The 23,356-nt window shown below is 39.6% G+C and overlaps 1 long non-coding RNA gene across 1 annotated transcript in view; it reads left to right on the forward strand.

Moving 5' to 3' along the window:
* LOC118899974 overlaps positions 1 to 23,356 on the forward strand; it is a 48,391-nt gene that overhangs the window by 14,207 nt on the left and 10,828 nt on the right. Inside the window, exons 3-4 of the long non-coding RNA XR_005021016.1 lie at positions 4,596 to 4,755; positions 21,034 to 21,121. This is a non-coding gene — a long non-coding RNA (uncharacterized LOC118899974). The remainder of the gene's footprint in view (positions 1 to 4,595; positions 4,756 to 21,033; positions 21,122 to 23,356) is intronic.

Below are 23,356 nucleotides of genomic sequence, written 5' to 3' on the forward strand. Positions count from 1 at the left end.
ATTTTTATCTTTGCTCCTCTATAGGTAAGGTGTTTTTTTTCTCTCTGGCATCTTTCAGGATTTTTTCCTTATCTTTGATTTTCTGTAGTTTGAAAATTATATCCCTACATGTAGCTTTTGTTTGTTTGTTTGTTTCTGGTTTTTTTGGCATTTATCCTGCTTGCTCTTCTCTGATCTTTCTGAATCTTTTATATGGTGTCTAACATTAATTTGGGAGAAATTCTCAGAAATTATTGTTTCACATATTTTTTCTGTTCCTTTCTCTCTTCTCCTTCTGCTATTTTCATTACTAATTTTACACCGTTTATAACTGTTCCACAGTTTTTGGATATTCTGTTGTTTTTTTCCCTCAGTGTTTTTTTCCTTTGTTTCTTAGTTTTGGTTGTTTCTCCTGAGATATTCTCAAGCTTAGAGATTCTTTCCTAGGCCATGTCCAGTCTACTAATAAGCCCATCAAAGGCATTCTTCATTTCTGTTATAGTGTTTTGGATCTCTAGCATTTCTTTTTGTTTTTTTCTTTAGAAGTCCCATCTCTCGCTTACATTGTCCATCTGTTCTTGCATGCTGTCTACTTTATCCATTACAGCCCTTGGCATATGTCCCTAGTTGTTTTAAATTCCTGGTCTGATAACTCCAATATCAGAGTTATATGAGTCTGGCCATATATGAGTCTGGTTCTGAGGCTTGCTTTGTCTCTTCAAACTGTGTTTTTTGCCTTTAAGTATGCCTCATAATTTTTCTTGATAGTTGGACATGATGTACTGGGTAAAAGGAACTGCTGTACGTAGGACTTTAGTAATGTGGTGGTGAGATGTAGGGGGAGGGGAAGCATTCTGTAGACCTATGATTAGGGCTCAGTCTTTTAGTGAGCCTATGTCTCTGGACTGTAAGCTCCATAAGTCCTTCTCAGGTTTTTTCCTTTCCCCAGGTAGGTTAGGCTCTGGTTAAATAGTTTCTTCTGAGAACTGACCTTGTTCAGAACAGAATGGTCTGGCATATTTCAAGATGGCTCCTTCTCCCCTCCCCCTGCTGAAAGCACAACAGGATTTTTCTCTGCTATTCACTGTGAGGATGGGTAGAACTCCAACAGGTAAAACTTACAAAATTGTGGGGATTCCAAGATGGCAGTGTGCCCCTGGAGTTTTTATCTCTCCAACTTTTTCACACTGAGCCTCCAGCAATTTGTCAATTACAGTTCAGGTCATCTTACCCGAACACTGGTTCCCATAGATGCTTCTGTTCTAGTAAGTTGTGTTTCTCTGTATTTGTCTGTCTGTCTCTCCAGTTTGGAGGGCAGTGTTTTGCCCTGTGACCTCAATTCTCTTATGGAGCTAGAAAGGGTTGTTGATTTTTTCAGTTTTTTTTTTTCTTCAGCTTTTTACTTTTTTGGATGAGGTAGCAACTTCTAGGGTCCTTTCATCCAGGACCCAGAAATCTTTTAACTTTTTATACATAGCTCCCAGTTAAATTATTGGGTTTCTAAAAGAATACATTTTAATCTCTTTTCTAAATGATATACTTTAAATATGTGAAGAAAGCTATTGTGTCATTTCTAAGTTTCCCTGGGCTAACATTTTCCTTTCATTGTCTCACATTCCCTTTTTTCTCTTCCCTTTTCTTTCTTCTTTTTTTTTTACTCTCTTGTCAAATATTTCTTAAACCTCTACCTGTCATACTTTCCGTCAGGCACTGAGGACATCTTTTTCCTTTCCTCAGAAAGATAACACACGGGTAGGAAAAAAGGCACATAAAATTTTATTTCTTAAAATAAATAGAAGAATTCAAGGATGTTCTGAATCCTATAGAAGCGTACTTTCTCCTGTGCTTTAATTTTGATCAGCATCACTCTCCTGGTCATTTTCCTTTAGACAAGTTGTAACATATTAACATTTTCCTTACTGTGGTCTGGCTGTGGTCAGATCCAGAAGGTTCTCTTATCTCCCATATTTAAGGCTAAATGTCTTTTGAGTAGGTTGATGATTGTTTATGTAGGACAAGTCATGACTGGAAAAGTGCATTTGAGTGACTCGTGCCATGTGTAAAAGTTGGACCCTTCTAATATGTATTTTCTAATGAATATTTACTGCACTGTTAAACGTCAAAATGTAATCAGGCTCACACAGGATGGCACAGCCATTTTGGACTCTGGCAATCTTTTATGGAAAGTGAATGAAACTTTGTTTGCTCTGATGCAGGTGTAGACCCTAATAACCATCGGGGCTCACACTGAGCAAAGTTCCCCAGAAGTTGTCACAGGCAGCAGTTTTTTATGAACCCAGAATTTCATGGTGTAGAGAGCCCATGCTTTACATTGGTCAACCGTGACTCATTGGTGGTAGATGGACGAAGAATAAAACAATACTCTTTAGTGGGTCACCATAGTTACTATTAAAAATGAGCACATATAGAGATTTATTTTTTTCAACTTCAGGATATTTTCAAGGCGGCTTTGAATTGCTCAAAGCAGAATCCTAAAAAAATTAAATTGATGGCTTAGAATTCAAAATGAAAAATAAAGTAGGTTCCAGAAAGGGAGCATAAAACTTCTTAGAAAGGAAGTTTTGCCTTTTCTATACAGCTTTGCAACTGAAAATCTGTGTTTGGATTCCAGTGACCCTGAACAATGAGGGTGGAAGTGGGCCTTTATTTATTTCACATTGCCTTTCAGATTTCTCTTTAAATTCCCTGTGATGAGTGACTTTTGTCGTTTTTTATGGTAAAACGATGCTTAAAGATGAAAACCAGGCCTTGACTAGGGAAGCCTATAATGTACCCAGGAGCCAATTCTGTATAAAGATTTGAAAACATGAAGGATAAGGGGATCTTGTAAAGAATAATTCCCAGCTCACAGCAGTTTAGCAGAGAAAAGCTAAGACCACCATATAGTTATTTTATCTGCTAAAACACAGTGGCTTTTACTTCTTGCACATGAGAGTTATTGGAAACCATAACATTCCAGCATATGTTAGTAGAAGTTCTATCTCACCATGCTTAGAAGTGATATAACTCAGAAGAAGAAGTTGAAGAGAAAGTTCTTTGGTGCACTTATGCATACTGCTGAAATCTCAAACCTAAGAGAGAGGCTGCTGAGTTAGATGTCAGAGCACAATACTCAAATCAAATATAACTCTGAGCTGTAGTGTGAGGAGAAACAATTGGATCTCCTCCTGGAGAGATTCCTTATTCCTGAAAGAGAGCAGAAAAACTGAAAAGAATGGCCCTTGGTCCCTCAAATGTCCCAAGAATGAAAGAGAAAGCCTGGTCTTAAACAAAATAATTTTAAAAATTAAAAAACAAACAAACAAAAAACACTTCTTGTGGCATATTGCAGAGTCCCTTCATATTTCCTTCCCAAAATTAGGTCAATCGTTTGTTTTCTCTGAGAGCCCAAGACTCACTTTGGGGCAATGCTAGTGAATAAAAAGCATCACTATCTTAAGCGTGCATTCTCTGCTTTTATGTCTCATTGCCTGTCACAAGGAAGTTTCCTGGACATTTTACACTTTTTTAAAAACTTCAATTCAATAAAAATGAACATTTTCCTTTTAGGTCACCATTTCTTCTGGCAGACTGAGTCTAAAGTGCACTTTATTTCCCTTTAATTTAACAGCTCCAGCAGCTTTTCCAGTTAAATCGACTGTTCATTATTGAGCCCCATTTATGAAGGGGCTGTGCAGTGCAGTTTAATGAATCCTTGGCACAAAGCTCCCTTTCAGGACTGGGAAAGAATAGGGGCTGTTCAGGCCCTGTAGGGCTGTATGTCAAAGCCAGCCCATAATGCCTGTCAGCCAAGGGCAGAAATTCCCACTGATATAAGAATGTGCAAGAAATCAACTTTCACCACCGATGAGCAGATTAAGACACGATCAGGAAATGAGACTGTAGGTTGAGAACAGTGACACCTGTTTGAACAGAGCATTTTCCCATCCCTTGATCACTGTGTGGCTGGAGCGGGGGCTGGTAGATACAGCAGCACAGCCAAGGTCTCATAGCCTTCCAGGGTCTTCTGAGAGCGGACGGAAAGACCAAAAGACGACTGGGGGCGGGGGCACCTTTGCTAGGTCCTGCGCTAAGTGTGTTCACATTCCTTTTTCTACTTTAATCCTCATAACAAGCCTATGAGGATTACTTGCCTGTGACAGGGGAGGAAACTGAGGCTCACATGCCTTCATTTCTGGTTCAAGGTTACACTACTAAGTGGCCATGAAATGGCAATGATGGGCTAGACCATAGGCCTGTCTGGCTCCCAGGTGTTTGTCTTTCCCAGTGCTCTGAAGTGAGGCTTATCAATTGATTTGGTCCTTTGAAAATATCCAAGCTCTAGCCACTAGGAATACGTAAAAATTTTTAATTGCATGGGGTATATGTTGGGCACCTCCTATGTGCTAGGCATATGTGATATACATTGGGGATACAGGCTGATGAGTCATGGCGTGAAGGTATAAGGAGTGTGGTTACAGGCCTGCCTTTTGTGCTAGACAGGCCTGGGTTTGAACCCCAGCTCTGACCATGTATAACTTTCATAAACTTCAGACCTTGGGAAACCCTGGGGAAGTCCCCGTCACTAAGCCTTGGCTGTGCTGCTCTTTCCCCAGCCTCCACCCCAGCCACGCAGTGATCAAGGGATGATGGCTCAGGAGACTCTGGTATTGCTGACTACTCTCTGAAGGGTAATATGGTCCAGAGGATTTCTGCAGAAAGGAGTCCTTGACGCCTTGTGTTACATTAACGTCATATGATCCCTGAGTTCTCAAGGTGGGTGTGTGGATTGGTTTTCTTCCAGTACCATGGCTCAGATCAAGCCTGTTGACATATAATTTTTAAAAAGATAAAATCACTACAAATATAAAATGAACCACATGTAAGAGATTCTGTTGAACTCATGAATTAGTGAGGGAACCAGTAAGATGTTATGACTGGTTCAAAGAACATTAGAAAAGTCAGATATATATTATATAATATTAGGATAAATTTACTAGGTTACATTAAAAACTGGGTTATAAATCGTTGTGGTTATCTGTTCCATGGACAGAAATTATTTGCATATCTATGAGACAAAACCCTACCAGGTAATAAGTGATTTCACTAAATCAGGGACCTTCAATCAATAGCAAATTGTGAGAGAAATGAGATTCATACCTCCAGACAATCTCTGAGTGGTCTTTGTTCCTGTATAACATTGAAAGAATGTGGGACCCACCTTTCTGCCTTATTTCCAAGTGGATAATTTTTCTGAAAAACCCTATATGTTATAGACAAGTAGATTTAGGATCCACCTAGAGAAAGTAAATGATTTGCTCACATGACAGTGTGTCAGTGGCAAAATCAGAACTAAAACCCAGGTCTCCTATCTCCCTAAAAATGTTTGTTCCACTTTACTGCTGTGGAACCACATAGCGATCCTGTTTCCTCCACTAAAGACTAGAGAAGGAGAGAACTTGCACTCTTCTGATTGTATTGTGATCTGATTGTATTGAAGGGGCATTGTATTTTCTGGGACAGGTTTTAAATTAAGGTCAATTAAATGTGAGAATAAGAAATATATGCTAATTGACCTATGTTACTGAGGTACAAATTAGGAAGTTAACCTTGGGGTTACTTCTTACTAATGGCACAGAGGTAGTTTGGTTTCTTGGAGAGGGATCCCTGCAGACAGATCTTGAGATGGAGAGTTGTGGGGAGAGGTTGATTGAGGAGGACTCCTGGGAGATACATCTGTAGGGAAGTGAGGAAGTCAAGATTGAATGGAAGGAGAAGGAAGCCATCACTCTCAGCTGATCTTACAGAAAGTTCTGGAGCTGGGATTGCCTTTCAGTTTGGACTCAAATTGAAGGAAGTGGGGTGGGGGGGTGGGGTCTGGCCTTTGTATCCTTCCATCAACCAGTCACTGGTCTCCAGTGCACTTGGGAGAGGACGTGACCTGGGGCAAGGCAGTGTCCTTCAGCTGTGGGCAATGCTTGGTGAGGGGTCCATCTGTCAGCCATCAGCAGACAATAGATTCAGCAGCTGAGGGATGGGTTCCTCAGCCCCCCAGAGAGGATCTGGGCAGAGCATCATGGTATCCACTATGTCTGGCTTCTACTACAAGATTAACTGTAATAAAGAGATTTCAACTCAAGGGCCAACACTGATGGATTAGCAGTCTCGGGAGTACTTGTTCAGAAGGGTTCTAGGCTCATCTGAGCTCAGTGGAAAGAGGGTGGGGATTGATTAGTGATGTCTGTAGGACAGTGCGGGCGTGATTCTTTTTGGATTTAATGGTGGTGTAGGTTGACTACAACACACAGTTTGCTGGGACCATCCTGGTTTATGCTTATGCTTCCAGGGTAATTTTTTGTTTCTTTTTCTGGCCACACCACGCAGCTTATGGGATCTTAGTTCCCCAACCAGGGAATGAACCCCGGGCCCACTGGAGTGAAAGTGCTGAGTCCTAACCATTAGACCGCTAGGGAATTCCCATTCCAGGTTAATAATTAATAAATGTTACCTTTTATTCTCACAAACATCCTCCTCCACAAGATTGGTTTTATGGTTATCCTAAGAAAGAGATTCTTCTCAATTTTGCTATTCTTGCCTCTCTCTTCTGAAAAGTATTCCTTTCTCTCTGGGCTCCATTTGGGACAAGTGGCCTCTTATCCTCAGTGCATTGAGGGTTTCAAAGAAGACTGGCAGAAAGAGTTTTCTTTAGCAACTTCTGCTTCTAGCTTAGCAACACAAATCTCTCTTGAGGCATAGGTGCAAACACCCCTGGAAACCTTCCTAGAATGGGCAAGGAGGAGGTGGAGTGTGGAGTTGTGAGACAAAGTACAGAGAAGATAAAACAGACTGCAAACATAGAAAATTATTCTGCCATTGTTAAAGCAGAATTTTGCAGATATAGCCACCGTCTGGCCTGGGTGAAGGTGTGTTGACCCTACATTTAAAATGAGAGACTCAAGTCTGGAGGGGAATGTAGAAATCATCTATCCATTTCACAGAAGGGCAGCAGGCAAAGGCTACACTCTAAGTACTTGTAGAGCAGGGATCAGGACCCTAGTTCCTTAAGCCTCCCCGGCTAGTACTACTTCCCCTGGACCAAATTCTGTTCTCCAAGGGGAAAAAACAGGGTCAGTAGCAGTGACAACAACACGGAGGCAGCGATTTGGCCTGGGATAAAAGAGAACGACTGCTCTCAGACCTGGGATGACTTGGCAGAGGGGCTGGCGAGAAAACTGCTATACGCAAGAGCATCGGCATTATTTTTCCTGTGTAAACAGAGCATGACATCATGTTGGGGGCCAGAGTCTTCTCTGGTGCCAGGAAAGTGACAAATGCTAGAAACTGCTACCAGGAACAAGGCAGTTTGCCACACGCCATGGAACACAAAGATGAATAAGCTCCTCTGCTCAGAAATCTCCAGTGGTTCTCTCCATTTTCCTGAGATCAAGTCTAAGCTCCTTTACATAACTTTCAAGGCACCCTTTCCGATTTTTTGTCCCTCTACTCCCTGCGTCACACCCCGCATTCCAGCCACATAGTGCTGTTTAAACTACCCTGACGCCACCCTGCAGTTTTCTACCTCCATGCCTTGGCTCATGAAGACTTCTCTCTAGGATGCCTTACCCTGTTTTTGAAAAAAAAAAAAAAAAATCTATCAAAACTCTCCTTAAACTGTATGGTCCAACTCAATGGCTTCTCTATGAAGCCTTCTCCAAACTTGCCATACACAGCAAATCACACCCTCTTGTGTGCTCCGGTGATGATCTGCTTGTGCCTCCTGAGGACAGCAGCATGTCTGTGCCGTTTCTCCAGGCCCAGAGCATGGTGTCTCTAGGATACAGCAGATGCTCCTCAAATGTCTGCCTATTGAATAAATAAATGACATGACTGTCAGACTCAAAGAGATCCTTGGGAACACGTCTGTCTTCTCAGGACCAGGACTTACTTATGTATCCCTGGTGCTTAGGATGGTGCCTAGCACATAGTAGGTCCCATTAGATATTTATCAAGTGACAGAGATAGACAAGTACACAAATAGCTGATTCATGGAAGTCTGAGTTTGGGGATAGGAAATTTAGATTTGAAGCTAAACACTGTCAGCACCAGCTGTTAGACCTTCGGCAAGCTGCCTAAGCTCTGTGAGTTTAGGCGTCGTCAGTGAAAGGGGGACGATATTAACTACCTGAAAGGGTTGCTGTGAGGTTTAAATGAATGTTATGTGAACGTGCCCAGGACTGCTTCCAGTGTAAGGTGGGAGCTCAATAAATGCTTGTTGAGTGGATGGACAGATGAATAAGGAAGTCCCATAGAAGAGATAAAGGTAAAGTATCAGGGAAGCATGAGGGAGGGACATAACGACAGCCTGAGTTGGTAACAGAGACGTGGAAGGGCTTTTTGAGAGAGAGGTTAATATTGAATGTGGATTTTGCAGGCAGACTAGGATCTTCAGAAAGTGCAATGGAATTAGTGATACTCTAGTTCTACCGTATAGAAATCTATTCTAACCTATTTTCTGCTGCCCCAAATGCTATGGCCAACAAAAGCCACTTTCGTAGTAATGAGGAACGACCAAGCATAATATAGCAAAACTAGCCCTAGGCAGGGCAGTCTAAATTTAGATTCTCTTTCCATAAAAGTGATCTTGAAGGGTTGGGGGAGGGGGATTGAAAGATAGGTGTGGTGTCCTAAGACTCCAAAGCTCCCCCTTAACTCATTTCCTACTCCATGTGGTCAGGAAGTGCTTTCTGGAAAGAACAGGCAGGTTTAATGCAATTATGTGGTATTGGCCCTCCCCAGCGTGGCCATGTGCTTGGCAACTCCAGCTGGCCTCACACAAGAGAAAGCAAACTTCAGCTGCCCCCCGGGCCATTGTTTTAGCACTCCTCAGAGAAGTGTTCCTGCGGCTGATCGGAGCTGCTTAAGCTGTCTAATTGAATGAATTCAACCTCATATAATAGGATCTAGGTCTTTAAGCATTTCTGTCTGGCACACCGGATATTGGACTGGGGGCTGCTGAAGTCACCCAGCCTCCCTGAGGCCCTGGGTCTCCCTGGTGCCTGCACTTGTCACATTTCGGTGTAAACATTTTCTCGGGCTCAGAGCAGCCTCCTGCTCTGCTCTGATAGAACTGCTCCACATGGATTCAACTTAAGTCGACTATCTCCAAGAGGAGTAAGCTATCAGGTATTTGAATGAAATCTGAACAAAAGAAGATTCCGCGTGGAGGGTCTGGTGTGATTTTCCTCATTTCCAGGGAAAGGAGGGGGCACAATTGCTCTTTGGAAATCAAGCCCTTCAGCTCCATCCTGGACCCCTCTGTATGGGCCTGCAGCAGACTGGCCGGGTGACTGAGCAGGCGCTGAATGAACTGTAATGACAGAGAAGGCGATGGAAAGGCAAGTCCATCTTCTTCAGCCTTGCTCTCTGCCGATCCATCCTTCATTCTCACACCTGAGTGAGATTTCTTTTTGTTTTTTATGTATAATTTACAGACACAGACTTGACAAATCTTAAGTGTACAGTTCCATGAGTTATGACAAACACACACATCCATGTAAACAACACCTCAATGAAGATATACGTTCCTGTCACCACAGAAAGATCCCTTGTGCCCCCCTTCAGGCAATCCCTTCCCCCACAGGCAGCCACTGTTCTGATTTCCAGCACCATAAATTAGTTTTCCTGTTCTACAATTTCATATAAATGGAATCATACCACATGCACACCTTTACAGCTGGCTTATTGGGCCCAACATAGTGTTTTTGAGATTCATCCATCTTGTTGCATCAATAGCTTGTAGTTTTTTATTTTTTTAATTAAAAAATTTTATTTATTCATAGCAGCACTATTTACAATAGCCGAGACATGGAAGCGACCTAAATGTCCACCGACAGATAAATGGATAAAGAAGATGTGGTGTATATATCTATATGTCTATATATATAAAATGGAATATTACTCAGCTATAAAAAAGAATGAAATAATGCCATTTGTAGCAACGTGGATGGACCTAGAGATTATTGTACTAAGTGAAGTAAGTCAGACAAATACAAATATCATATGATATCGCTTATATGTGGAATGTAAAATAATGATAAAAATGAACTTATTTACAAAACAGAAATAAACTCACAGACATAGAAAACAAACTTATGGTTACCAAAGGGGATAGTGGAGGGTAGGGGGAGATAAATTAGGAGTTTGGAATTAACATATACATACTACTTTATATAAAATATATAAACAAAAAAGACCTACTGTATAGCATAGGAAACTACACTCAATATCTTACAATAACCTATAATGGAAAAGAATCTGAAAAAGAATATATATATGTATAACTGAATCACTTTGCTGTACACTTGAAACTAATACAACAATGTAAATTAACTATACTTTACTAAAAAACTATAAGACAGTTAAAAAATTTATTTTATTGAAGTGTAGGTGCTGTACAATATTATATAACTTACAGGTACATAATATAGTGATTCAGAATTTTTAAAGTTTATACTCCATTTATAGTTATTATAAAATATTGGCTATATTCCGTGTTGTTAACTATGTACCGTTTTATTACTTAATAGTATTCCATTGCATGTATATATATATATACTCCATATTCAACAGAATACTCTCTGTCTCTGTCTCTCTCTCTCTATATATAATTAAAATATATACACTACAGGTAAATAATTATATATAAAAACATATATACTATGCTATATATGTATAAAATAATTTTTCTAAAATAAAGAACTGACCATTCTTGGTGTTAGAGTCCTTCATCAGTCCCCCATTGCTTATGTAATAATGCCCAAACTTTTTAGGATGGCATTCAGGTCTCTCTTCTCTGACCACGGCCTCATCCCCTGCCAATCCCACCCATGCAAACCATATTCCATGTACACATTTCACAGTTCTGCTAATACATTCTGTCTCCTACCTCTGTGTATTCTGACCTGGCTGTGTCCTCACCTGAAATATTCTTTGCTCTCTTCCCCCCATGGCAGTTTCCATCCCAGACTTCAAGCCTGTGTGAAGCCTTCCCTCACCTCTGATCTCTGTGTGGCCATGACCCCTTATACATCCCACAGTTACAGACTGGACGTTGGGGTCCTCGAGAGTGAGATAGTGCATAAATTTTCTTGGCAGTCCTAGGGGCAGAACAGTGCTGTGCTCTGAGAAAAGAGGATTTTCGGAGAACAAATTGATACTTTCATTGGTTGGGTAAGGGATTGGGTTGTTCAGCGTTATGCAGAACAGCTTTAACAGCCTGCATGAATCAGGGTCTCTTCACAGTCTGTGAAACTGGCTGGAAAATCAGGCAATGCAGGTGTACTACCTCCCTGCTGACCCCATTGCTTCAGAGAGCTAGTGCCCATCTCTACATCACTTTGGGGGGGGGGCTCCTTCTCAAACTTTTGACATCGGAGAACTTCTCAGTGGGAACTCAGCACACATGCATGCCACTAATTTTTTGTTTTTGAGATATAATTCACATACCATAAAAATTCACCCCTTTAAAATGTGCGGTTCAGTGGTTTTTAGTATATTCACAAAGTTGTGTAACCATCACCACTATCTAATTCCAGAACATTTTTATCACCTCAAAAAGAAACCTCACTCCCATTAATACAGATCACTAATTTTAGATAAATGAAATAAAATGTTAAAAAATTAATTATGGACTATAGCATGAGGACACAGCTTTAAAAAGTAATAAAAATATTTTACATCAGTCAGAGGAGTGAAATCTTATGCAGTTCTTCAGCAAGATGACTCTGTCTAGATCAGTAACAGATTGCTTCAGCTATAGGTCAGATTTTACAACTAGACAATATTTCTTTTTCTCTATTTATACCAATTAGAAGTTCTTACTCCTGTTGCTGAAACTCAGCCTCTGTTGACCCGTGCTGAATAGAAGCGTGGAGACAGAGCATTGGGTGAAGTAGAAAAGAGTAGCTTTTATTGTTTTGCCAGGCAAAGGGGGCCACAGAGGGCTAATACCTTCAAGACTATGTGTCCCACCCTGGAGGGGGTAGTGAGGAGTCTTACAGTGTTCAAGGAGCAGGGCGTGATCAGCTCGTGGACATTCTGATTGGCTGGTGGTGAGGTAATGGGGAGTCAGCATCATCAACCTCCTGGTTCCAACCTGTCTGGGGTCTACGTGCTTGTGGGCAGCATACAGTTAACTTCTCCCACCTGGTGGGGCTTTCAGTATCTGTGAAACAGCTCAAAGGACATGGCTCAGGTTATCTTTAGCCCTTGAGGAGGAACTAAAGGTCCTTGACTTTGTTTAATGGCTAAAGTATTATTATTTTGTCATGCTTGACTGTTTTCCTTTCTTTCTGCATTTTCTCACTTCTCTGATTAAATTTATTCTTTGACTAAAGTTTTTCTACAGACAAAAGGCAGGCAGAGGACATGGGTGGGTTCTATTTTCGGAAGGTCTCTTAGGGTCCTTCTCGGTTACACACACAATCGTAGGTTGTTGGGAATGACAGCAAATGTTTGGTGGTTTTCTTAGACAGTTCTGGAGATTTGGATCAAATGAGGCATCTTGTCCATTCTACACCCAAAGCCATGCTTCCTCCTTTTTCTGCTAGCAGAACAATGATCTGTTTAGGTGTTGGGCAAAGAGCCCTCCATCTCAGTAAGTGTAGATGCCTATGTGATCCATGGGTAAATTATGATCATCCTAAACAAATCGTAATTTTCTTCCCCATGGTCACTGAGTCGTATAAGGGTAAGCATGTAATCTGGTTTGGGGTAATGAGATGTTTTTCTGGGGAGGGATTCCCTTTCTGTATAAAATCATAAAGGCCCTGAGGAAAAGTCCCTTTGTCCCTTTGGAATAGGGGTGTGATGGCTGGAAGTGGATCAGCCATTTTGCAACCATGAGGCACCCACATGATTCAAAATAATCTCATGTGGCAGGCATGGAGATGCACTGCTTAGATTCCTCTTCAAGAAAGGATTCATTGCCCAGCTGCTGCAAGTACACTGAGCTGACAGCCTTCAGGTGTTCACGTGTTCAGGCTTCCTGCTCTTCTAAGCTGAGGCCACGCTCTTCTGGAGGTGACTCCATCTGATGACTGGGCAAAGTGGTGATGCACAGGCCTAGCCATTTCTGCCTGGTGTATTACTCCTTTACTGAGTCATCTTTACTCCAGACGTCCCCTCCGGGCTTGCAGAGAATTTTGTCAGGTCCATGGGACCGTCTGAGGCCCTCCCAGCTGGATTCAGCTTCCTCTTTCCTTTCCTTTAACAGGTCTCAGATCTGCATTGTAGTCTATAGTCTTTCCTTGTCCAATTCCACTTTCTCTCCCTCTTACCTTTCATAAGTGTTACCCCTCAAAAAACTGCTTGCCCTGAAAACTCTATTACTTATAGAACACTTACACCTTTTCCACCCGTGGGGTACTCCCCCTCTTCCCTTTCCCAGTCATCTCAGTACAGTGATAACACAGTTTGGTTAAATTTTCAATGATTATTCTATTATTATGTGAATATTGTTCACAGTTCCTCTACATTTTACTAAAATTTCTTGTACAGCTTTTTGTTTTGCCTGAAGTTAATAATTGCCTTGTTTTGGGGGTGATTTAGTTTTCTATGTATACTTCACTTTATGTTTCCCTAAACACATTAATAGAAGGAGAACACCTTCTTATAGAACTTAGAATGCTTTTGATTGCAAAGTAACACCATACCCAACTAAAAGTAGCCTAAACAAAATAGGTTTATTTTCTTACTCTTAAAGAAGTCTGGAGATAGGGAGTTCTGGGGTTGGTTAACTCAGTGACATTATGATATCATTGAGGATTCAGGTGTTTTCATATTTCTGCTCTGCCAACCTTAGCATGTTGATTTTTTATTTTTAGGCTTGACTCCTCATGGTTGTAAGATGGCTGCTGCAGCTCCAAGTATCACATATATAACAAAGGCAGGAAGGAGAGAATTTCTTCCTCTCTCTTTCTTTTTTCTCCTTTTATCTCTTTTTAAAATATGTAGGTGAAGAGGGACTTTCCTAGAATTCCAAGAGTAGATTTCTCTTAATGTCTCATTGGCTGAGATTGGCTCTCATGTCCCTGCTGTAGTTAAAGGGGAGATGCAACTGTCTCATTTTCAGCCTCCACAGAGAGAGGAACGCTCTGTCAGGTAAGAATAAGAATAAGGTTAGGATATTCAAAGCAGCAAGAGTGGGACTTCTCTGGTGGTGCAGTGGTTAAGAATCCACCTGCCAATGCAGGGGACATGGGTTTGAGCCCTGGTCCGAGAAGATCCCACATGCCGCAGAGCAACTAAGCCTGTGTGCCACAACTACTGAGTCTGTGCTTTAGAGCCCACTAGCCACAACTACTGCAGCCCGCGCGCCTAGAGCCCGTGCCCTGCAACAAGAGAAGCCACTGCAATGAGAAGCCCGCGCACCACAATGAAGAGTAGCCCCAGCTCACCGCAACTAGAGAAAGCCCGCGCGCAGCAACAGAGACCCAGTGCAGCCAAAAATAAATAAATTAAATAAATAAATTAAAAAAAAAGTAGCAAGGGTATCTGTCATCTCCTATCATCATCGTCAAATACATAAGAAAATTAATCACTTCCACTGATTTTCTTGGCAACCTCCCTTCCTTCTCCAGGAATTCTCCATTTTCCTGTTCTAATTTAATTGATCGTCACCACCCAGCCTGCTATATGGCTGTGGTAATACTTCTCTCTGTCACTATCCAGGTAATTCTCTTTGACTCTATCCTGTGATGGATCCCCTGTTTTCTGGATACCATTTGCTTCTGTGTTTTTCATGGCGCACATTATTTAGTGGTTCCTTGAGAAAAGTTTCTTGAAAGGCAATTTCGTAAGATATTGTATGTCTGAAAATGTTATTCTATCCTCATGCTTGATGAATCATTGGATTCGGTATAGAATTCTAACTAGGAAATAATTCCTTCTCAGGTTTTTAAGGGCATTGCTCCATTTTTTTTCAAGTTCTGGTATTGTTAATCAGAGGTCTGATATTATTATGACTTTATTTTTTGTACATCACATTTATCTCTCTTTAGAGTCTTTAATATTCTGAAAATGTATAATAATGTGCTTTGGTGTGGATCTTATCGTTGTTTACTAGGCATTTAGTGAATTCTTTTAATCTGGAAATACATATCCTTCAGTCCTACAACATTTACATGTTTTATTTCTTTGATAATATTTTCTCCTCCATTTTATCTATTTTTTTCCCCTGAAATTCCTCTAGGCTTAATTTTGAACGTTTCTTGGACTTTTTGTTCATCCTAGGGGATTTCCTTAACTTTATCTTCCAATCCCTTTATTGACTTTTAAAAATATATTACCACAAATTTCTAAGAGTGCTTTCTTATTTTTGATTTACTCCCTCCCTTTTTTTTTGTAACATCTAATTCTTGTTTCATGGTTGCAATATTTTCTCTTATCTCTTTAATCATTAATCTTATTTTATCTCTGAATTATAATTTATATGGAACTTTTGCTCTCTGCATTGTTAGTTTCCTCTGGGATTATTCCCCCTAATGTTTTTCTGGGGGGGGGTCTCTATTATCCATGTTGGAGGCATTGCCAAAATATTTGATGAATGCTGGATGTGAATTTATATTTAAGATTGGATAGCTATTATAAAAAACTTATTGAAAATCCACCCAGGCTTTTCTCTTCTGCTAGTAACCCTTCAGAGAAGACTACTCCAATTTCCTGACTGGGGAGTATGTGACCTGCTGCAAACATTCTAGAAACTGACTGGAAAATGAGGCTGAGGGTCATTATTCATTATTCAAAATGTAGAATTTCATTTAATTCCTTTGTTTTCAGTATGGTGTGTCATTGCTCACTCTACATTGTACATGGAATCCCCTACACTAGAACCATTCTGGTTCAATCCCGTAGAAAATAAAATTCTTGTTTTCAACCCAACGGGCTATATGGGATGGGGGAGGGGATCTTGAATTCTAATTGCTTCTTATACAGGCTTTCAACCAATTCTCCTATTTTCCCTCTCCTCACGCTTACTTTCTCAAGTACTGAGGCTTTCCTGGGTTCTGTGGCTCAAATCAGTTAGTTTCCAAATTTCTTCTTCTTTCTTTCTTTATTTTTTTGCAGTCCTTATACAAATTATTATACTTACAGATGTGTTTATGCCAGCATGTATATTTTATATTTTCATTTGTCTTGTTTACTATATATATTTATAATTTTTTTACTATTTTTCTCACTAATTTAGTACTACAAAATTGCTTTGAAGCTATTGATCTGCTTTCATAAATTTGAGATATAGACGTAATATATTAATAATAAAGAAAATGGAAATGTAACCAACAAAAACTCTAATGTGTAAATTACATAAACTTGAGGTGAAAACCATATCTATTAACTGACTGATCATGTAGTTTAGCTGGAACAAATGTATGCAGTCTTTGATATACATGTGTAACCATTAGGTTATGATTATAAAGAAAAACTGTGATTTCTTTGAAAGCCATAATTTTTTTCTTGTGCTGTTGCCTCCCTTATTTATTTATTAATAATTTATTTATTTATTATGGCCACAAAAAATGTTCTATTTTATTATACCAGTAATGATAATAATATTAAAAAACCCTGACATTAATAATAATAGTCACCATTTACCATGTTGCATAGAGTACATGTCAAGCACTGTATTAGGTGTTTACATTGTCTCACTTACATAATTTTTCATTTAAAATTTATAAAATATATGTACACAAAATTGTTTCAGTTTTCTTTTGAAAACACCAAGCCGTCTGGGGATCACCTGAGTTATCACTGGTGACAAGCAGGGGGAAGGAGGGCACAGTTTAGAAAACACTGACTTAATGATTGTCCAGGGTAAGGAGAATCCTTTGTTGTTTTTTATGCGTGTACTGCTTGCTGCCCTGGTTTAGCAATATTCTGGAAAGCCCATAAAATTTTTTAAAAAAATTGGACAAATGGCAATTGGTAGGATGCTTTCCAATTGCAAAATGCTTTCACATTCATTATCTCAGTTGAAGTGGGCAGGGCAGGGATTATCTTGCTTAAGAGATATTTCCAAGGTGTTCAGTTAGAATGAAAGCTTTCTGTTCAGTTGCTTTTAACAGATTTATTGGAGTGTGGTGCTATTCTTCTATAGTGAAGTCTATTATTTAAAAAATAGGTCATTAAACTTTTTGCATAACAAATCATCCCAAAAGGTATTGCCTTAAAACCAAAATTTATGATTTCACATGATGGTATTGGTTGGCAACCTGAGTGGTTCTTTTTTTTTTTTTTTTAATAAATTTATTTATTTATTTATTTATGGCTCCGTTGGGTCTTCGTTGCTGCACGCGGGCTTTCTCTAGTTGCGGCAAGCAGGGGCTACTCTTCCTTGTGGTGCGTGGGCTTTTCATGGCGGTGGCTTCTCTTGTTGTGGAGCACGGGCTCTAGGCGCGCGGGCTTCAGTAGTTGTGGCACGTGGGCTCAGTAGTTGCGGCACACGGGCTCTAGAGCGCAGGCTCAGTAGTTGTGGCGCACGGGCTTAGTTGCTCCGCGGCATGTGGGATCTTCCTGTACCAGGGCTTGAACTTGTGTCCCCTGAATTGGCAGGCAGATTCTTAACCACTGCTCCACCAGGGAAGCCCAACCTGAGTGGTTCTTTTGCAGGTCTTTCTTGGAACCACTCATGTGGCTTCAGTTATACGATGATTTGACTGGGTTTGGAGGGTGTAGAACGGTCTCACAGGCATGTCTGGCAGTGGTGCTAGCTCTTATCTGGGGCACCTTGATTCTCTTGGGATCGTTCATAGCATGGGGTCTTAGTGTTGCGAGAGTGTGAAAGTGGAAGCTGCAAAGCCTCTTATGTTGCATGTTTGCAAAGGTTTGGAATTTGTGCACTGTCTCCAGCACAGATTCAGAGGTGTGGAGAAACAGACTTCCAGCTCATGATGGGAGGAGGGGCAATGTCATACTGCAGAGGGGCTTGGGCTCAGGGATCAGTGATCCGTTAGAGCTGTTATTATAAGGATCATCCACAGCTGTTGTCTATTAAGATTGTTCACTCCATTTTACACTTTCCTCCTCATGAGGACCCTTGAGAGAAATACCTGACTGGCTCTAGAACCAAGGATCCTTCTATTTATCCTAAGCGATTGGTTTCCTTTTATGTTTTAGGTAGTGTTAATTATGGTAACTGACTGGATTTCACTTTTTCCATTGGCTCTTAGGAAGATTACACAGAATATGCAATTATTTCACAAGGATATAATATATATTTATAAGGTTTAATCTCATTCTAGGTCCCAGGGCCCACTTAATACTTTACATTTTTATTTCTTCATGAAATCCTCCTACCTTTTTTCTTTTTTAAATAAGTCTTTTATTTTAGAATAGTTTTAAATTCACAGAAAAATTGCAGAAACAGCCAGAGAGTTCCTATATGTCCTGTACCCAGTTTCCCTACCTATTGTAAGCATCTTACATTACTATGGTACATTTGCTGCAACTAATGAACCAACATTGGTACATCATTATTAACCGAAGTCTATACTTTAGATATCCTTAGTTTACCTAATATCTTTTTGTCTGCTTTGGGATCTCATCTAGGAGACTACATTACAGTTCTGTGTCTCAGGGTCCTCTTGTCTGTGACAGTTTCTCAGACTTCCCTTGTTTTTGGTGTCCTTGGCAGTGTTGAGGGGTACTGGTCAGACATTTTGTAGAATTCCCCTCAATTGGGATTTGGCTGACTTGTTTTTCTCATGATTAGATGGCAATAATAGGTTTTTGGGAAAACCACATTAGTAAAGTGCCATTCTCATCTTATCAAGGGTATGTATTATCAATATGACATCACCATTGTTAACCTTGATCACCTGGCTGAAGTGGTGTTTGCCAGGTTTCTTTACTATAAAATCACTCTTTTCCCCTTCTTTACATGGTGTTCTTTTTGGAAGAAGGTCGCTATGCACAACTTACACTTAAAGAGTGAGAAGTTATGCTTCACCTCCTTGAGAGCAGAGTATTCATATAAATTATTTGGAATTCCTTTTTATGGGAGATTTATCTATTACCCTCATTTATTTATTTATTTATTCAATCATTTGTTTACGTCAGTATGGACTAATGGATATTTATTTTATTCTTTGTTTCATAAGCCAATATTACATTATTTATTTTGTTGCTTAAATTGTTCCAATTTTGGTCATTGGGAACTCTTTTAGTTGGCTCCTGTGTCTCTTTGACATAGTGTTTTGAGCACTTCTTTACTTTCTGGTACTATAAAATGTTCCAGGCTCATCTTTTATATTCCCTACCTCCAGTCCTAGAATCAGCCGTTTCTCAAGGAGGTCTACTTCCCTTTATTGGGGAATGGTATTAGGAACCAAAACTTGGGCACTAGTTTGCAGTTTAATTTGTGTTATCTCATTGCATTTTATGTACTCTCATAATTGGTCTATATTTCTTTCTGAAATAAAGTAGAAAAGAATAAGTTAATAAACAAGACGCATTTAAAAAGTAGATCCAAACCTTAAATCCAGGTCTTTTCTCTCCAGGTCTTATTTTCCTTTGGCATAAACCAAGCCCAACAATATCTCAAGAGATGCGGAAAGAAAGAGACATACTACAGAGTTTACATTGTCTCTTGGCTTGCCATTTGATAATCCCAGCCCAGTTAGTGTTGTCTCCTACTATTTTCCTATGCATATCCAGGAACACAGAAATCCTCATTACTCACTGAAAATGCCATCCACACTCATTTGAAAAATCAGTATTTTAACTAATATATAATGTATATTAAAAAATAGTACATTAAAACATTCTCCTTGTAAAAATGAAAAGATCTTAGCTAAGGACAAGCATTAGAACTAAATTTCCATGCAGTCTATATCGAGTATTTATTTGTCTTTATGTACTTTGGGGACTTCTGCTCTTCCTGCTCTATTCAAATATCACATTATCTATGTCTCCTTGCCAATTTCCTTTATCCGAGTGGATTCTCTTTCTATTGAACTCACAGTGATTTGTTTACACCTTATTTTACATGGCTTTGCATTCTGCTGAATATATGTCTGCGTTGTCTACCAAATCATGAATTCCTTGAAGGTAGGACTCTGCTTTATGCATCTTTATGTTCCTCCAAAATCATACCACTTTCTGATGCATAGTCTGAATTCAATAAATGTTTGTTAAATAAATGAAAGAAGGAATGAAATGTAAATTAGTATATGCCTTATTTTCATAACTACATCAATATTATGAAAGGAGCACCAGACCAGTAGTTAGGAGATCTTGGTTTTACATTGAAGCTATTTATCACAGCACTGTTTGTCATATAAAAGGTCTAGAAAAACCCAAGTAATTTAATCATAACAGAACTGGTTTAGTAAATTATGGTAGATCCACTCAGTGGAATACTACACAACTGTAAAAAAAATGAATGAAGATGTATTGCTGTTAAGTAAAAAAAACAAGGAAGAAGAAAATGTATAATAAAAATATGATTATCTAACAAAGAATAAGCCTGAACCCAAACAAAACAAAACAACAACAAAGATTACCTATAGGAAGGGGGGAGAAAATTGGGTGGAGGGGACCACAGTAGAAGTTAGCTCTCTTTGAATATGTCTTGTGATGTAGTTTTGACTTTGAAATCATGTAAATTTTTAAAAATCTATAAAACAAAATTAAAGATTTATAAAGCAATTTTATATAAAGCAAAGTAATAAAAATAAACCTAACTGTGTATTGAATTTGTGGTATAACCACACAGAGAGGATTTTTAAAAGTGAATTTAAAACATAGTAATTGGACTGTTCATCACTAGTGGGAGATGTTTTGAGGACAAAATAATGGAAAAAAGGAGAAAAAATAAGATTGTTTGTAGTAATTATATTATTAGTAAGAATATTGGCATTGTTATTCTGAAACCATTATAAATATTATAGCATATATTTTATAGTGTGTGTGTGTGTGTGTGTCTGTGTGTGAGCACTATAGCATAAAAAAGAACATGAATCTGACCAAGCCCCTATATCTACTCCTCATTTTCAGGAAACACAGGGGCCAGAGAAACATATTAAGTGATACCAGGGAGATGGATGCAACCAACCAAATCCAGAATGTGGGAGAAAATGACAAGGTAATGACCAGTTTCTTCAGTAAACCAATTGCAAAGAAAACGAAAGGCGGGGGGTGATATAGATGAAAAGAGATTTAAGAGACATACCAAACAAATTATTTGCAATTTCTTCCATTGAGGGCTGGATTCTAATTTCTCTCCTCTTGAACTGGCCTTAGTGATTTGTTTGACCAATAGACTGTAGTGAAAATGATATTCTGGGAATTCTGGAGCTAGATCATAAGAAGCCTGACAGATGCCACATGGGGCCTATTGCAACACTGTCTCTGGGATTCCTGAGCCTCCATGTAAGAAGTCTGAGTACTCTTACACCAGCTACTGGATAGGCCAGCATGTGTAGGCACAGGTGCAGTCATGTGAATGACGCCATCTTGGATCCTCCAGACTAGCCATTGTCAATGTCACATGGACCAGAAGGATGGAGGAAAGGATGAGAAAGAAAACAAGAGATACATTTTGGGGAGTGTACAATTTGAAAGGCAACATTATTTTGTGATGAAATTGATACTTTATAAGTTGTGTGGTGATGCTGAGGAATTAATTTGTTTTATTTGAGGTTTGAAAAATAGTGAATGACAAGCAGTTGTTATGGGAAGAGAGAAAGAGAGTAAAAAAAGATGCATAATTATTTCTCCCTTTATGAATGTGCATTCCTGACAGCCCTGAGCACTAAGATTGTCCTGCAGGGAATATGATTAAAGTTACAAAGAGGAAAACAAAATAAGTAAGTCAGCTTTTGATCCTGCTGCTATATTTACCCACAAGAAAGGAGGCAGCTCTCAGGTGGGCCTTTGTCTAAGTAATGTCCTGAAATCCAAGTGTAAAAGAACAATATGAAATCTCAATTCTCCCAAACGGTTTGGGGCAAGTTCAGCCCTTGAGTCCCTGGGGGGCTTGGTTCCCAAGGAGACTAATCCCACTTGCTCAGCATTAGGTATCAGTGGGGCAAAAGAGCTCTAGTTTGGAGCTCTGCAGAGAGGCCTGAGTGCAGGCTGGAGCCAGGTCCCTTAGCCCCATAGGAAGTGAAATGGATTGATGTCAAAACCACTCAAGTGAGCGTGCTTGCTCAGCGTGTAGGAGGAGGGGCCTGATGGCTGGCAGGAGCTGGCCTCTTACTTTGCTGAAGCTCATTCCATCCGAAATAGAGCTCTTCCCCAAAGGAAAGGGGAAAAGCAACTGAGACCATGAGGTGGGGTCCACATGTGCCATTTAGCTGCACATTGGAAGCACTAAGGATTTATTTTGCTCTCAGTTATAGAGCTATTTCAAGCAGAAGTTGCTCTTTGTTGCCTTCTTATCTATAGTTTTCCATAGACACCATTGCTTTCGTATGACCATGTCCCTGCCCGGCTGTTCCCAGAGATATTGCTTGTTTGCTTGGCACACTCAAATGTATCATTTAATTCTTAGCTCAAATGGTACCTGTTTATGCAGGCTTCCCCAACTCCTCTGGTCAACTTGAAGGTCTTTTATCCCATCAATTATTGTACCTTTAATTTACTTCTATTAAGAAGTATCACATTATATTACAATGGCTTGTTTGCATGTCTGTCTGTCCACCAGAAAGGGTAGGAATCATGGCTTCTTATCTCTGTATCCACAGTACCAGCACAGTGCTGAGCACATGGTTGGTGTCAGTATCTTTCTGTTGAATGAATAAGTGATTGGATGGATATTTTATGCATAAGGATCAATTTTGTGAATCAGGCTATAGAAATTCTAAGCCATGAATATCTTATATTTGTATACAGAGCTTTATGGTTGACAAAGGACTTCCATTTCCATTATCTCACTGATTTTCACAATAGCCTTATCAAATTGATTCACATGATTATTCCCATTTTATAGATGGGAATATTGAGGTACAGGAGGTTAAGTGAATTTTTATAGTCAGCTGGATAATGAGAGGGTATATTGGACTCCAGTCTCAATCTCTGTTTCTAATTTTAGCACTCTCTCTATGCTATTACACTGCGTTTTTCTGTTTCTATAACCCGCAAGTATAGCTGCTCTTTTTCATTTGGAAATAGTCACTTTGTTGGGAGAAAGAACAAATGATGTTGATTTTATAGGGTGATATGTTGGTAAGAAGCAGGTGGAGCCTAAAGAAGCAAAAACATGGGCATTTGTTGAGCTGCTATTTTGTGCCAGGAACTTTCATATACACCATCTCACAACAACCCTGAGGAGCTGAGATGATCTCCATTGAGCACATAAAACAAGCAAGATTCAGGG

Source organism: Balaenoptera musculus, chromosome 8, assembly GCF_009873245.2.
Source record: "Balaenoptera musculus isolate JJ_BM4_2016_0621 chromosome 8, mBalMus1.pri.v3, whole genome shotgun sequence".
Lineage (NCBI taxonomy): Eukaryota > Metazoa > Chordata > Mammalia > Artiodactyla > Balaenopteridae > Balaenoptera > Balaenoptera musculus.